Below are 17,670 nucleotides of genomic sequence, written 5' to 3' on the forward strand. Positions count from 1 at the left end.
TTGCATCTGTCCTGTCCATCGGCTCAAATCCTGAATATTTTCTAGAGCTCTAAAAGTGAATAATTCTTTGTGTATTGTATCTGGTGTTGCTATGATTTGGCTTGGATTTACATCTTCATTTTCATCAATCGGAAACCTCACGGCATTGAAGTGTTCTTTCTCCTACATCTCAGGAAATTCCATGTGCTGTAGCGGTTGAAGTAGTACCCTACGGTAGCCCCAGAGACCGGTAGGTCCTCTTTTTGTTGGCCTAGTGAATGTAGGTCCCTGCTTGGCAAGTTGTCCTTAGGTGAGTGCTTTGTGGTGGAAGGGTTGGGTGTTGTGGATAGTGTAGTTACTGTGGAGTGGGAACTAGTCGGATAAGTGCTAGTGGTTTGTTTTTTGGCTTGATGAATGCTTTGAATTGTTTATGGTGGTGGGGGTTTAGCAGAATAAATAGGGCTAGAGCCATGTAAGCCTCCTTCTCCATTAAGGTTTTGGGGTAGGCTACATGCGTCGTGTACTCATTTAGGTGCATTGTGCACATAGCACTTAGTGCCTCTATAATACAACATAGCACCAAAATACCAGTGGGAGGGTATTGTCTTTCATTGCGGCTACTCAAAAAATTGTAAGTAGCATTTGTCTCTAAGCATCCGATGTGTTGTAGCCAAATATGGAACTCGCCGAGTACATTTATTGAAACTGGGTAATGTGCAAGATCTTTTGGCTTGGCTAGGTCTAGGATGGGCTCGATAGGGGGGAAAATTTGTGATTCTTGTATAATCCTACACCATGCCCTGAAGTTAAGTACTATGTAAGGGCAGGTGGTAGATATCCTCTAAGTATTCTAAGGCAAAATCGCCACTATAAAAAGCCGGTGTACGCGGAATGTTTTTCTGGGAGGGAAATGATGTATTGTGGGGGTAGTGGTGAAGTGAGGTCTAAATGATGTTGTACGGATGCGGCTGTGATGGATGTGAAATAGTAGTGAAAGGTTTGTGAGACAGTACGTGGGTGTAGGGCCAAACTTGCCAAGTCGGTTACCACATTCAATAACCCTTCATGTTCTTCTTCATAGAGGCCACTTACCTCCGGGGCTAACCGTGGCGCTGCCGTTGCTGTTGCGAGCTCTTCTCTGACCTTTAGCACCTCCCTGTCCTTCAATGCCATTTTCTCATTGATTTCTGCCGTTGATCTGGTAAGATCTTGAGCATGCTTCTCAGCATCATCTTTTATCTTCAAGGATATTGTGGTTGTTAGCCGGCTCAATCCAAGTGAGCAGCCTTAACACCCTTGCTGGCTTCACAAGCACTGGCCTTCTGATATCTTTAAATGGAATGCCGCCTCTGTGTTTTTGCATGTTATACCACACCATACCTGCTAGTGCTTTATCAATATTGCGGAGGTAATGGAATGGTTTTTTAACCATCGAAAAGTTATAGGCACTTCTTACTGAATCTATCTCCATCGTAAATTCTTTCACCTGTACTTTTGATCCTTCTATTCTAGTGGTGTTGTTGAGGCTGTTGTAATTGTGGATAAATTGTGAGGTCATCTTCAAATCTAGGTGACACGAAAGTTTCCACCGCAGTGTTGACAAACCAAGTTCTTGTAAATGAAGCACAACCTCTGGATCTTGCAAAGCCTTATAACAATTGGCATTATGATAAATTACTTTAAAGTCTTAGGGCCTCTCTGTTATGAACTTGCTGTGGATGACCACACCGTCCAAAGCATTTACCCATTCTGACCCAAGCGAAGAATGTGTCTCCCTTCTCAGCTGGTGCTCTCTGTAAGGTGTAGGGGCTTTTGCCTACGGGTGGGGCCTCTTCTTCAACTTTTTGCCGCTAAATGGCTAGACATCTGTGGTGCATTCGTATCTTATGTCTGTTGCTGGGTAGGCTGTGTCTCCTCTAATTTCTCAATGTCGATCTGGCCTGGGAAACTTACTGTAGGGGTGCGGGATGAAGAAGGTTGGCTATCCACCTCAACCACAGGTGGCTGAGATGGTTCTCCAATGGGTGGGTTCTCAAGTGGATTGCCCTCCGTATCATATTGCACAAACAGATGGGACATGGAGTCACCATTGTTGTGAGACATGACGGGCAGGATTATGGAAATTGGAGGTTGTGGGGGCTGGAAATGGTTAAGTGTTGGGCAGTTGAGATTTTGACAGAGTTTTGTGTGCATCGATAAAGCGACATCCTACAGTTAGGCTATTTTATAGGGGGTGGGCTGGTATAGCAGCATGCTACTATAGCTTTTGCCTTGTTTTGGTTCTGGTGACATCTAGCCTTGTCCTGAATGTGATCCTGAACATCTTTTGTAAAAACTTCCTGTACACTTTGATGATGTGGCACCTACTATGATTGATTACTTGTCGGGCTATAGCAGCATTATAGTTGTCAGGGTCACTAATGTGGGAACTGATGACAACTGGTCTTCAATACTGAGAAAACAAGTAATATTGAACTATACTGAAGACCTATGACTTGATGATTTTTGCTGATGTGGACTTTTGGCCCAGGTTGCTACTATAGCTATAGCAGCACTCTATCAATTTGTACTTCTTGAAGATATTTCTGAAGTGAAGTAAGTATAGATCTGGCAATAAATGATGAGATCTGTGGCAATTGGCAGGAGACACATGACTTTAGATGATTTGCTATAGCAGTGTGCTGCTATAGCCTATGACAGCATTTTGACAAGTTTGGACTGGGAGTGAGGCTTGTTGGAGATAAATTGATGTCCTAAGGAATGTGCCTAGAGGACATGGTCATGTGGTCAGTGTGTGCTAAGAGTCAGTGCCTGTGTAGGACATGAGAAAGTTTAGGGGCTTGGTGGATTGGTAGATGGAAGACTTGGGGGTGTTACTGATGGAGATAATCAGGGAGTTGATTGTGGATCTGAAGCCACCTACTCAGGGGCATTCTTCTATATGTATCTCTCTCTAAGAATGAAAGATAACCACTCATTGCCCACACTTGTGTACTTGTCCATTGCCTCCATATTGCTCATAACCCCTTTCCCAACATGGTATCAGAGCCATGGAATCCTCCTTGAGCCTATCCTAGCCTAGATTCTTCTAGATTCCATTAGATTCTTCATCTTCTCCAAGCTTCCTCATTCTTTCCCCTTTTTAACCCGACCTTGTATCTTCGAATTCTCCACATCTGACCGTTAACTTTTGGAGTCCTCTTAGCTGGAGCTTCCCTGTACTTGGGTGACCTTCACTGGAGGGATCTTTAACATTACGCTTATGCTTCCTGTGCCGACCACTTCTTCGCCAGCACTGTTTTGCAAAATTCCGGATCTGTGCTAAACCATTACCAAAACCCTTTTACATGAGCATGGGCGACCTCAAGATGAAGAGAATGAACCAGTTTGCAAGCCATTTGGTTAAGAATTGAGGGAGATATCGCCATTTTACTGTTTAGACTTGTTGCTTCTCTCCCGGGCGACAGTGTATAGAATTTTGCCTCTGCTCTCTGCTGTTTGTTGGCTACTATAGGGGAAATTATTTGCCACCAAAAGCCCCTTGATTGTTGCTTCCATGAGGGCGAATTTCGGCCTACAGCTCTTGATTGCTCAGTTTGGGGACAACGATCAAAATCGAGGTCAACAGTCAAAATCCTGAAGGGGCAAATAGGTTAAAAGTTTCCTTGTTATTCATATTACACTTTCTCTGTTGACCATCTACTCATATAAGGTATTCTAGCATAGATTCAAGTTGAGTCTTTGGGGTGCTGTCCTAGTTTGACCATGTTTGACTATGCATATGCTTGGATGATGAGCTTCATTGACAACTATAATGTTGCTTACTTGATATTCGAAGCATGTTCAGAGATGTTTACAATTCCTATCATGATGTATGAAGTATATTTACATTTGGATGATTGCATTTTGCCATACATTTATAAGATATATGAGCTTCAATGTACAAGAGTAGACACTGCCCTTGTTTTATCAACAAGTGGTAAGACCCTCTTCCCTGTGAGTGCCTTTTTTGGATTACAACATGAGGATACATTTAATGTTGATCAAGGAAGGTATGCATATGCATATGCATTTGAGGCTAACTTACTGGAGGCTATTCTTTTGGTATCATACTTCACTAAGAAAGGAGCAGTAAAGATCAAGGAGCAAAGAAGCCACCTTGATATGCTTGTGCTTTCGTAGTGTGTTACTACAACTATGAAGACCAAGAAGAAAGGACTAGATTTGAAGGCCAAGATGATTAAGAAGACTACATCAATATTGAAGATCAAGAAGAAAGTCAATGACGCTACAATGACCTCTATCAGTGAGGCATGGACCACGGAGAATTTCATCAAGGGGGCATTGGTCCTACCATCTAGAACCAAGAATGTGTGATTGAGTCAATAAGGTACTCTGCAATGGATAGTCTATCCTAAAATGATATGTTTTCATTTTGAGTTTGTTGAGTCAGTCATGTGTGTTTAGACCAGATGTCCTAGAGGTCTATTTCCAATGGCACAATAGGAGAAGTCATTGAGACCCACTTATTGTAAACCGAGGGAACCAAATTTGGGGTAAGGACATATTGGAGCTAGAAACTGCCAAATGCCTACTACCAATGCAATTGAAGTGAGTACAGGGTTGGGAGCATGAGTATTGACACATGAAAGTGGGCAAACCATGTGGTGTCCCATGGTCTACTGTCAGGGTTGAAGGTCATCAATTGAAGGGGGGTATGTTGGAGATAAATTGATGTCCTAAGGAATGTGCCTAGAGGACATGGTCATGTGGTCAGTGTGTGCTAAGAGTCAGTGCCTATGTAGGACATGGTGTAAGTGTGTGGTAGCACATGTGGTAGGTATGTCAGGTGACTCATTAGTTAGGTGTCACCTAGTTTGGTGTGATGAGAAAGTTTAGGGGCTTGGTGGATTGGTAGATCGAAGACTTGGGGGTGTTACCGATGGAGATAATCAGGGAGTTGATTGTGGATTTGAAGCCACCTACTCAAGGGCATTCTTCTATATGTATCTCTCTCTATGAATGAAAGGTAACCACTCATTGCCCACACTTGTGTACTTGTCCATTGCCTGCATATTGCTCATACCCCCTTTCCCAACAAGGCTTTCGACTGGAATTAGAGTTTTCTAGGGCACAATCATGCAATTAGGGGACTTACTGGGGCTTTCTGGCATGTAACTTAGGCACTATTATAGCAATGCGTTGCTATAGGAAATGGCCTATATGGGCTTGAAATTGGACTTTAGGGTCACAAATGGCTTGCACTAGACCTAAACATGACATGTGGCATGATAGATGCTGATCCACACTTACTGGGGGCCATTGGTATAGCAGCATGCTACTATAGCCAGGGGGAGCTTTGATTGTAAGAATTGTCCCTAGGGTGTACCTTGACCGTGTGAAGATAGACTAAATTTTGGACTTGAGGAAATGTGTTTTCTGAGCTCTGTTGATGCTTTAGCCCATGTGTCCAGACTGTCGAGGACTAACCATATTAGAGTGGAATGAACCCTAGATTGGTGCCTAGACTCTCTAGTTAGTGTGTTTGTAGGACTTGCCCCCTTTTTTGAATGTGACATGGACCAACATAGATGCTTTATCGACACATGACCGAACCTATCCTAGGTTGTACGAGGGTTGTACACACCTATCTAGATGCATTGTTGATATAATCATGAGCCACGGAGTTGTACATGGAAGTGAGCCATGATGAATACTTGATGTATGTGTCTTTGAATTGTTGCTTTACTCAATGTTGACTTGCTGATGAGAAGATATTGTTGGTGAGATCAAAGTGCAGCTTCTCTTGCATCTTGATAGTTGAATGCCTTGAAGTTGATGCTTTCACCTGAATTGATTTAGTTTGTCGAGTAAATGGTTCTTGTGTGCCTAATCCTTTTTTCGAACTAGATTCTTATGGTTCTTCCTCTCTCTTCGGTGTTTGTCTTCGGTGTTGTCTAGGGTTTTTGATAGTATCCTTGGGCCTTGAGGAGGTCCTTGGGTATCCATCGGGTAGAAACGGTCCTTGTCTTTTGAGAGGTTTCCCTTCTTTTATAGCGGGGCTTACGGGTGTGGTTTGTTGATCGACGAGGTTGACAAGGTTTGCAGGGTAGCCATACTTGGTAGTTACCCTTGTAGTAACCTTGAGCTTTTAATAGATCCTTCTAATCCAATGTTGCTTTGGGGTCCTTGAATTGACTGGAGTCGGTGGTACTTGGTCAGTTTGAAGGCACATCTCTATTGGCTTATCTGTCAGAACTAACACAGTGGTTGGTTCATCTTCCTTGATTAGCTCGATCACCGATGTCTGACCATCATTTGTAAGAGTTGCTGTTCTATTCCACCAATCAATTTGACGGTTGACTTGGTAAGACCAAGTCCTTCCCAATACTATGTTCTCATTAAGCATACTTGTAGGCATAACATGGAATTTGCAAGTTAGCTTGTGATTATTCACACAGATTGGTAATTCTATCACTTTTAAAGTATTTCCATTAATTGAACGTACTGGAACAGACATAGAGGTGAGAGGTACTTGAGGTAGGCTTTCCCAAACCTCTTGTGATATGAAGTTGCTGCTGGCTCTCGGGTCGATTAGTGTGTCGAAGCTTACCATTGATTTGCTAGAAACGTGTAACTCAACCATTAGTTTGGCAGGATTAAGAACAGGTTCTTCTAGTGGTTTTGTAACTTGTAGAGTTGCTTTATATAGGGTCATCCTTTTGTTTTGTTGGTTTTTTGCCATCCTTCTTTTGGCTTTATTTTGAGCTTTTTCTTTCAATTCCTTCTCTTGTTTCTTTTCCTCTTGGTCACGATGAATAGCCTGCAAGGCTTGAAGTGTGAGTGGACCATAGAATCTTTTCAATTTGCTTATGTTTAAGTAGCCATCCAGGATCACTCCATCTAAAGTGGCAATCCTTACTGCCTCTTGTGGCATTATTTCCACCGCCTTATATGGTCCCATGCCTTGATAATTCAATTTCGTGTTCCAAACACTAAACAACAAGGCAAGGTCACCTTCTTGAAGGTCCTTGTTCTTCAAATTCCTATCAAACCATCGCTTATGCCTTAATTTCTCGACACGCATGTCATAGGCTGCTCGTAAGCAGGTTTCCTCCAATTGTTCTAAGTCCTCTAATCGATCAACTAGGGCCTCTTCTGTAAGTCATTCCTTTACTTCTACCCTTAAGCTCGGCACTAGGTATTCCATGGGCATTACTGCCTCAACACCAAAGGCTAAACTAAAAGGCATACAGTTAGTGGCAACCTTATACGTAGTTCTATAAGCCCAGAGAGCAGCTGCTAGCTTGTGCTCACAATCTGTTCGACTAGATTCCTAACATATTCTCTCTCTACATGTAGAAGTCGTATGTAGAAGTTGTAACACATTCTCTTTCTACATGTAGAAGTCGTATGTAGAAGTCATAACACATTCTCTTTCTACATGTAGAAGTCATATGTAGAAGTTGTAACACATTCTCTTTCTACATGTAGAAGTCGTATATAGAAGTTGTAACACAAAGTTGTAACACATTCTCTTTCTACATAAGTCCATGTTGGCATAGAGTCAACATATTCCCGGATCCATTTTATTACCCGTCCCCGAGTTATGGCTGATTGCGAGCATGTACCTAGGTTGCCATGCTTTTTGTCCAGTGGCTGTGGAACTTGTGTTGTGCCAGTTGCGATCCTGCTGTAAAACCTTAGTGCCATACAATGTTTGCACAGTTTCTAGGTAGCGTGTATCTACCATTTGCTCGAACAGAGATATGTGGCATGCTTCGAAGAAGATCACTCTTTGATAGAGCCGGCTTGTAATCCGAGCATCAACCCTTTCATTGGGATTAAAGCTGAGTGGAGGCAAATGGGAATCAAAGTAACATGGGACCTCCAGAATGAATTCCAATGTTTTACAGAATATAGGACTTTGGCGAAGGAAGCGATCAATGTTGCCGCGCATTATTTGCTCATGCTGATGAAGTGCTCGGACCATTGTGCCTTGGATATTCCATTCTACACCAGAGTAGGGTTCGATCATTAGCCAATTAATGACTCGATCTTCAGCCAAAGTGTGTATGTTGGATTCCCATTTTTTACACCGTGAAACGGACATCTGAAACGTGAGATTACTTTCTCATACAAGAATTTGGCTGTAGAGCGAGCATCATTTTTCTTTGTTGCTCGAGTTTCTACTTGCTTGGTGAAGTAATCACTCGCAGCAATAATATATCGTGCTTGAGTATTTTTGGCAGCGGGACTGATGGGTCCTACAAAGTCTATCCCCCACTTCTCAAATGGCTGAGTAGCTAGGACTGCTTGCAGTGGCATCATATCCCATTTTTGCAGTTTAGCCGTTCGTTGGCACAGGTCACATCTTTTCACAAATTCTACCGTGTCACCAAACAAAGTAGGCTACCATAAATCGGCTTGCATAATCTTCTTTGCGATCGTGTCGGCTACGAAATGACTTCCAGCTATACCTGAGTGTGCTTCCTCTAAGATGCTTAAAAAGTCATTTTCACCTACACACCTCCAAAGGATTCCATCCTTCCCAATCTTGTATAGCTAGCCCGCGATTAAATGATAAGGGGCTGCATTCCTAATCAATCCTCTAGCTCTTGCTTGGTCTAAGGGCCTATCCTAGGGTAATCCATTAGTGAGGCAGCGTCCTATCTCATCCACCCACTCTAGAATCAAATCAATTTGGAACCGTGGTGCATCGGGAAGATCATCCTCCACACCTATCGGTGGTTCCCCATTCAGTATCCTAGAAAGGTGATCTGAAAGAATATGAGTTTTACCCTTCCTAATTGCAACCATCCATCTCTGATGCATCCCGTCATGCATGGTTTGTTCACTAAGTACAATAAGGCTTGATGGTCAACGAAGAACACAAATTTATTGGGCAAATAATGCCTAAACTTTTTAACGGCATACACCATTGCTAAACCCTCTCGTTTTGTTGTTGTGTAATTCCGTTTAGCCTCATTCAATTGATGACTTGCGAAGTAGATTGGATGATCAATGTTGTGATCACTAGGCTGTGCTAGCACACAACCCACCGCATAATTCGAAGCATCTATGTGAACATGGAATACTAGATCCCAATTCGGTGCTCTCAATGTGGATTAAGTACCTTGGGATTGGTTTTCTTGGTCTTCTTTAAGTTCTTTTCCGAAACCCTTGAAGATCTCGATGGCTCTTCTGCCTGGACTACTCCCACCAGTACAGTGAACTCATGGTCAACGGTGGTAGCTTTTATGCGGTGTAACCATTGTAGATTAGAATCTACTAGCACCACCCTATCTCTTCCTTTCATGTCCCTGCTTATGATGTTTATCATCATCAAGGGTACCGATGGATTTAACGGTTTTCGTGGGGTCTCCTTGACAATCTCCGTACCACACTTATCCAGCAAGTCTATGGTTGCAAGTAAATGCATCCAATTATGTGAGAATTTTGGTTTTGGTAGTGGCGTGTACCATCAACCATCTTGGTCACCTCCTTCAATTCTGTCATTTGTTGCCTCAACTCCATTTATCGGAGCGGTTCTAGCTATGGTGTATTATTCGGCAGCAAACAGTTGACCACCCATGGGATGTTCTTTCCATGTTTCTAAGTCAACTCTTACAACTTGGCTATCCTTGCAAAGATAGATATAATTGTTCCGCCAGTTGTGCACTAATCTTGCTATTCTCATGAAGGGCCTGGTCTTCCTAGGATCACATCATAGGAATCATGTTGGTTCTGGAAATCCATAACCACAAACCATATTTTGTAAGAGAGTTCGAAGGTTTTGATCTTAAGGTCCTTGACTACTCCCACTGGTCGCGTGGTGGTTCCATTTGCCAATTTGACAATCAATGACGTACTATCCATGGGAGGTCTTCCCCATTTTTCCCAACATTGCTTGGTCATTATGCTAACTCCTGTTCTCCATCTAATATGGCTTCCACCTTTTGATTTCTATAGGAGATAGGAATTACTAAATTGGAATCGTCGCCTTCAAAGTACTGACCCAATTGGTTGATCGGTACTGCGGGCATGACTAAAGACCCTTTGCATTCTCGGGTTCTCGAAGCTCCTCCGACTTATGTGGTACTCTTGCCATTGAATCAAGGTTACCAATCATCCAACCTGACAAATCGTACCATAGCATAGGGTTCCCTCTCAAGAGCGTCGCGATAGGCATTTTTACCTCTATTGGTAGAAATGCAGCTAAGCCAAATACATCTCTAGGTCCATTTGCCTAGGTGATGGACTCTGAGTTCTTGTCCATGTTATCAAATAGACAGGCGAGACCTTCTTCCCTTATCAAATAGATAGGCCCTGTCATTGACATCTTAAAGATAAAGCGTCTGCTTTCATCATCAACAAATTGGCCCGGGAAGAGGCCCCCATGGAAAAATCTATAAGCGCATCTTTGCTTCAGTTTTAGGAGTCAGGACTCCATGCCTTCCCCACTTTTGACATGAGCATCGTGAACCATATGCTTGAACCTGAGCCATAGTGTCTATTCTAATACTTGTTATGATGCTTCTAAGAATGCATAGAACACACAGTTTGGGGTAACAAGTACTGTAAGGGCCATCAAGCATGGTGTACCTGTTCCTTTAGATGAGAAGCTCTAGCTCCTCAAGCATTGTCACCAACTTAGTGTCCTTAAGGGTGATGCCTGGGGCATAGATGAGGGCATTCGTCGCTATTTTTTTTGCCACTGTCATTTGAATGCACCTTGGTCCTACTACACTAAAGTCCTTCACCATCTCTTTGACCGTACTCTGTAGCTCTTTCACATGGGCTGTGCAGGTGCCTGTTTGCACCTCGTGCATGTGCGTGCCCATGTGGATAAAGAGCCTTGTCATTTCAGGCCCCAACATCACATAGTATGCCAAACATTCACATTTCTTTTGAAGAATGGGGGATCGTTTGCAATAGAAGCATGCCAAGGTTCCAAAGCTAGTAGTAGACATTCCAACAACAGGAATGATGTTGTTCATTTTGCCTGCACCCAATGATAGACACATTATAACATGCACAGAAGCAAGAAACTGATTTGTATAAGAAATTAGGGGCAATGGGAGTGCAATTGACCAACCTGTCCATGCTGTGCAATTTGGCAATCCGCTGATCGATTACCAAGAGCAAAGGAGTTTGGGCACTCAAACCCCCACACACACCTACTACGATGCACCGTGTCAGGAAATATCATTGATGTCGATAAGGGTTTTGTCCAGCAATGCCCATCGTACTTTTGCTCCATTCCATCCATTGGTTGCACAAGCTTCGGCATGGGGGGCAGCTCGAACACGACATTCCCATTGTACATAGTTGGAACTTCCATCACCTTTTCCACTACGGCTGAATTCTCCAATAGTTGATGAAGAACCCGATGACACCCCCCCGCAAACCTTATGTACGACACCATGCTGACCATTGCGCGCCCCCCTTCCATTGCCAATGTTGGATCATTGTCATCCTCGATTTCTAACGTGCCTTCACCTCCCAATAATGGTTCAACCTCGCTTGAACTTGGCATCTTTGTTCCTGGGCTACCCGTGAGATCTATTGTAGGTGTGACTCTCACTCAGAATGATAGATCAAACTCACATGTTCTCCGTTTCAGATTGACTGAGCTCCTTGTGAGATCAATCGTGCGTGTTGCTTGAGCAGGCGCTACCTTTCCTCTCTCTAAGACATAATCACGCGACACCTCCGTGTTCAACATGTACAGCTTCCCCGAGCCATTTGCACAGTCGCCTTGCAACTGTTTAGTTTGTACATGGCCATTTTCATACGTGATGGCCATCACACAAATTCCCTTTCCGACTAACACCACTTTAAACTTATTAACACACTTTAATTAATTAACGAACTCTAATTAATTAACACCACTCATTAATTAATTAAACTATCCTAAACACATTAACAAAAAAATTTGATTAAATAAAAATGCGAGAAAAAAAGTCAATTTTTGGTGCCCAGAAGGGGGCACCAACTTTGCCCTCTAGGCGCCAAAAATTGACTTTTTTTTCAAATTTTGCTTAATTAATCTATTAATTTTTTAAATTAGTTAATTAATTTAAGTAATCTAATTAACACTTTCAATTAATTAAAACAACTTAATTATTTAATTATTTAAGTATTTAATAAAATTGTATGTTAGTTAATTGATTAATTAAGCTTTATAAATGTATTTTAAATTAAATAATTAGTTTAATTAATGTGTTCAGTTAATTAAACAATTTATTTAATTAAAAAATACATTTTAACTAACACTTTAGATTGATTAACACACTTTAATTTTTACATTAAACTAATTAACACTTTAATCTAATTAAACTAGCACGTTAAATAAATTAACACACTTTAATTATTTAATTATTAAATAATTAAACAATTTACTTAATTAGAAAATAACACTTTAGATTAATCAACACACTTCAATTTTTTATTAAACTAATTAAACAACACCACTTTAAATTAATAAACACACTTTAACTAATGAACTAACACTCTAATAAATTAACACCACATATTAATTAATTAAAGTATCCTAAACACATTAATAAATTAAATTGATTAATTAAAAATGCAAGAAAAAAAGTTCAACATGGACTCTACATTTGTGTTTAAGTTATGAGTGATGTCCTTGCAAACGATGAAGGTCCGGATTTATGTTCCAGAAGGACTTCACTCGACAATTATGGTGTTGCATGAGCTAGTGACACAAGGCAGTGCATTGGGACCGTCAGCAATCGACCCTCAATTCACCAGTGCAGTCATGAATAGAACTGAATCCATCCATCCACCAATCCCAACAAGCAAGTAACATGTACCTCTGTTTGTTTATGCTTGAAAAAAAGGACATTCTAATAAGGAATTCTCATTTGCAGTCGCAGCCACAATACAAGACACTGAAGCATTACGTGGAGACCAAGACAACGAGAAGGACCAACAAGGAGATCCCGAACCATCCACTTGTAAGTATAGTTGGCCAGCAGTAAAACATGCATAAGTATGGTTTGCATGGGAAACAATCCATGCATCTCACCATTTTGTTGTTAAAGCACTATTAACAATATGTTTCATAAACATAGCTAGAGGCGAGGATCAAGAGAGGCCGCTTCATGTTGAATACCCAGCGCATACACACATGGGGAAACGTACAGAGCATATTTTGCCCCAATGGCGGGTCCTTACATGCGATCCATTTGAGGCACGTGAAGCAGTAAAGGACGAGCAGGCATGCCCTGAATTGAACTAGTTATTGGAGTCCCTAGAGGAGGTGAACCACGAAAAGTGCTTTGAGGTAGATGGTCAGAGCACAGACAGTAGATGCAATATTATGGTGGTTCAGCTTCCTAGCGCACTTCCAGTATTTGGGCTGTAGGCTGCCGTGCCATGGTGGAACACATTCCACACGAGGCATTTCTGCAACGCATTTCATCTTGTTAATCGAGTGCTTGCAGATAATGGTATTGTTATATTCATAGGGACACCGATATCAGTGTTTAGCCTTTTGACAAACTTCAAGGATGATGAGCGCCTGTGTGAAGCTAAAGGATGCATACAATGGAGATTACATTGTGAGCAAACCGTACACTCGAAGACACCAATATGTGTGGGGCAGAATAGAGAGGTATGCACTTTGTTCATGAGAGGAGAATATGAAAGGGCTTAACGTGGTGCGTATGCTAGTTGCAAATGTTCTAATTTGTTTGTGTATGTGTCTTATGCAGGTCCACGTAATGCAAGTATTGGTATACATGCGTGTGCACATGCATTACAGGTTCACCCCCTTGGATGACTTTGTGGAGGACAGTATCAGCACCGCAGACTGGGTGCACAATGGGGACAACAAACCTGTGCAAGGTATTGCTTGGCAATTATGTAGTGGCTTTGTCTTAATTCAAAACACAAGTGGTCTTGTAATTATTATTTGATGTTGTGGTAGGTGGCATGCAACGTGGGCGTCTATTTTGGACGAGGTTGTTACAGACCTCAGAACATGGGGACACACTCCTCGATTGCAATGCGGGGTGTGGGGATTTAGTGGAACCCACAGTGTAGGAGGGGCATAGAGTCCTGTGTCTTGTCAAATCGCATGCTGAGGCGCTATTTGTAAGAGGAAAGGTATGGATTCAAAATTGTCAAGTGCATCAATCTTTGCTGAAATTTGATTTATGTACAGTATGTTTCTCCATCTACGCAATCTAGCACTTCTGTAAACTCATCGAGCTTGTGGTTGTGAACAGTTGCCCACAGCTTCAGAAAGCTAGTGATTTTGATTTGAATGGGGTGTTGCTCCATAGGAGGCTGAAGAGTCAAGGTGCCTTGCCGGTCAAGGCATTCGAGGTAGGGTATCATTTGGTCCTACTGAGGCCTGGTGTAGCAGAGTTCCTACTCGAGGTGGGGAAGTAGTTTGATGTGGTGATCTGGAGCTCGGTACAGGAAGACAATCTGCAGAGATTTTGGGCCTCCTAAAGACAGAATGTCGCAAATCAACCAGCCACATGCCCTTCTTTGTCTTTGAGTACAGCCAAAGTAAATGTACCGCACAGGTTACAGATGCAAGAAGACCTAGGGGGCGTGCAAAGGGGAAAGGACTGATGACCAAATATGGGAAATGCTTGACCGCCATCGAGTGGTGACACTTCGATCCATCAACAACATTGTTTGTGGATGATAGTGCAGAGAAGATGGATCAAAATGCCGCAAACACGTACATAATCCCCCCCACCTTTTTGAGAAATCCCATGGACACAACTCTCCTATCAAACATGTTGCCTTATCTACGAGGATTAGCAATGTATGTTGGAATAGTGCATGATTTTGTATCCAAAAATCCCTTCCATGTACCACCCGTGGAAGAATAAATAGAATTGTAATTATCTTTGAAACTATGAATTTAACAATTTTGTATGTACCTGCAAGTACTACGATAATGTTTAAAAGCAAGTAGCATGCACTTGTATCCAGTGTTTGCAAATTGCTTCAAAATGCACGTGTATTACTTGATGGTCTGCATTCATGAACAATGGAATGTAGTACACACATCATCTATGGGATCATGAAAATTCAACATGCATTGTGAGAAAGAGAATAGAGGTTATGCTGAGAGAGAAAGCGAGGGAGGGAGGGAGAGGGAGAGGGAGAGAGAGAGAGAGAGAGAGAGAGAGAGAGAGAGAGAGAGAGAGAGATTATCGGTCTATGTGGTCTTGTAGATTCCATCAGATGAGTAGTGGGTCTTGGGACTTGATTCATAGGGGGCCTTGGAATAGGCATTGTAATCCCTGTAATTGGTATGAAATTTGGGTAAGGAATATATGGCCTGTAACTGGGTACCATCGAAGGTCTTCCCATGTTTTGGACATTGGGCATTTGTCCCTCTGTGAAACTAGGGTACCATGATTCTTCATAAGTAGCCCTCCATTATTGCTCAAAACCAAGATAAGCCTGAGCATTACGGTAGGGGTTTGGGTTTGTCCCCTCTTCCCTTCTCTGTGAGGCACTTGGTTGATCTAGATTCACCTCTTGACGGCTCCAAGAAGTTGGAGGTTGCCAATTTGGTCTTCGAGGTGGTGCTTCAAAAGAGAACCATAAAGGTTCCGTTCTGGTTGGATTATTAGCTCCCAAGGTGGAAATATTCACTTCTTCTCCTTGTTTACTCTAGCCTTGTGTTTGGATAGTGGTGGGAACTGAATCCCTACTCATCGGTTTTGTGATTGGTGGTAATGTCATGTCTCTAGGGTTCCAATTCACAGTGGTTTGCCCTGCAAATGGGTTAACCGTTTTCATTTGATCCGCTAACCCTATCCTTCCCATGAAATTCAACAAAGACCTATAGAGTCTCACCGCTCTAGATGGTGTAGGTGATTGACTTTCAATTGAGGTAGTGTTAGGAGCAATTGTGACCCTAATCTTTGCCGTGTTCTCCATGTTGCTATCAAGACTCATAGAGTCGTCCGTGCTTGTGTCGTCTTCTTGTCTAGGTCCTTGTATAGAAGTGGAACTCCAATCATAAGCTCCTGATCTCAAGGCCGCAAAGCTAGGCAAAAAGCTAGATATACCGTTGTTCGAAGCACTGTCACTAGGTCCAACCTCAATCCTAAGACCTTACCATTTCTAAGTTGCATGAGAAGTCTTCAGGCAAGATTCGAGGTATTGACGCTTGGCACTGGATATAATATTCCTTGCACACTGGGTAGACTAGTATAGTAGCGCACTACTATAGGCTATGGCAACACCCTGGCTAATGTGATCAAGTTTTTGGCAGTTTTAAGTTCTAATTGGTGGCACTGATGCTTCACTATGCAAATTCAGGGTCTTCTGGAGGTACTACACCCAAGAGACAGGCACCTGGCTAAAGCAACGCGCTACTATGGCAGGGGTCCTGTTTGGCAAGTTTTGGTCACTTTGGCAATTGTTCAGGGTTTATGACAAGTTCTAGGCAATTTTGACAGTAGCTAGGCTAGTTGGCTATGGTAGCAACTTGCAATTTTCTCTGACTTTTGGGGGCTGTTGGGTAATTTCTCAAGGTAATTAGGATTTTTTACAATTTTGACATCAATTTAGGCCTTGGGCTAAAGCAACCCGTTGCTATAGCCTTGCCCTATTTTCTTGATTTTTGTAATTTTTGGGGTTTTTCAAGCAATTTTGGAAAAATTTTGATTTTATGAAAATTTTCACTAATTAGTGTCGGTGGTAAAGCAGCGCACTGCTTTAGAGATTATTTTGTCTGACAGCCAGGCTGGCATAATAAATGCTGTCAGAGGTGGCAAGTAATAGCTTGCAGGTGACTGCTAAAGCGGCGCACTGCTTTACTATACTAGCACCCTCTAGGCAGTTCACTGTTTTTCTATGCCGACACACTTTTGGACTCTGTCAAGAGGATTGACTCACATGTCATTGGGGACCATCCAAGCATGCCGCAAGAGAGTGCTCAACTCCTTGCTACTTTCGAGTAGGAGCCAATTGCGCAATCGGTGCTACGAATGTCATTGTCGCAGCCCTCAGCTTATTGCAAATGCGATTCCACAAGAGGAGAGGGAGAGGGGAACGAGAGTAGATGGCGTACTCATGAGCATGGGTGAAGGGGAAATCGTGGATGTAGCAATCGCAAGAGACCATGAAAGGAAAGAAGCATGCGAGGGATCCAACACAAGGGAGTGGAGGGAAGCTTGAGGTTTTTGTATTCAACTTGGTAATCAACAAGTGAAGACCAAAGTCAACAAACTTGGCCTTTATAACTAACCCTCTCTCCTTTTAGCACTCTCTCAGCTCTCTTTTTCTCCCAGTAGCTAGTAGCACAATGTGTGACCCTACTCTAGCTTCCCTCATTTTCTTTTAAGCTCTCTATTTACACGGTCAAATCAGCAAAAATGTAATTAGATAAGTTACAACATCGGGTGGGCAGCCCAAGAGTTAACAGTTGAATATGCAAAAGATAGGAATTTTGGAAGCTTTAAAACAGTGTCGGGCCGAGAGTATATGGAGTGGTCTGAAATGAGAGACAAGATGAACCTTGCTGAAGTAGTGCATGAATCCCAATTTACTTGGTCAGGTCCTTATGTCACAATTCTACATGATCATACAAGAGAGAATTCATGTGTTTAAAGAAAGAAAAAAGGTCTTGGGTATGTTAAGGAATGAAACTCACTCTAGTTCTTTTCTTCATGTTGTGCGTTT

The 17,670-nt window shown here is 42.3% G+C and overlaps 2 pseudogenes across 1 annotated transcript; one reads left to right on the forward strand and one right to left on the reverse strand.

The window, feature by feature from the left end:
- Nucleotides 1-10,592: 10,592 nt before the first annotated feature.
- On the reverse strand, nucleotides 10,593-12,765 carry LOC147887583 (uncharacterized; annotated as a pseudogene).
- A 234-nt stretch (nucleotides 12,766-12,999) lies between these two features.
- On the forward strand, nucleotides 13,000-14,802 carry LOC147887584 (uncharacterized; annotated as a pseudogene). The gene is made up of 4 exons (XR_015543167.1): nucleotides 13,000-13,671; nucleotides 13,738-13,823; nucleotides 13,937-14,115; nucleotides 14,238-14,802. The product of XR_015543167.1 is annotated as an uncharacterized LOC147887584 (transcript).
- The last annotated feature ends 2,868 nt before the right edge of the window (nucleotides 14,803-17,670 follow it).

This window comes from Dipteris shenzhenensis, chromosome 22 (assembly GCF_047967505.1).
Source record: "Dipteris shenzhenensis isolate YYH24624 ecotype China chromosome 22, Dip_SZ_1.0, whole genome shotgun sequence".
In the NCBI taxonomy this organism is placed as follows: domain Eukaryota; kingdom Viridiplantae; phylum Streptophyta; class Polypodiopsida; order Gleicheniales; family Dipteridaceae; genus Dipteris; species Dipteris shenzhenensis.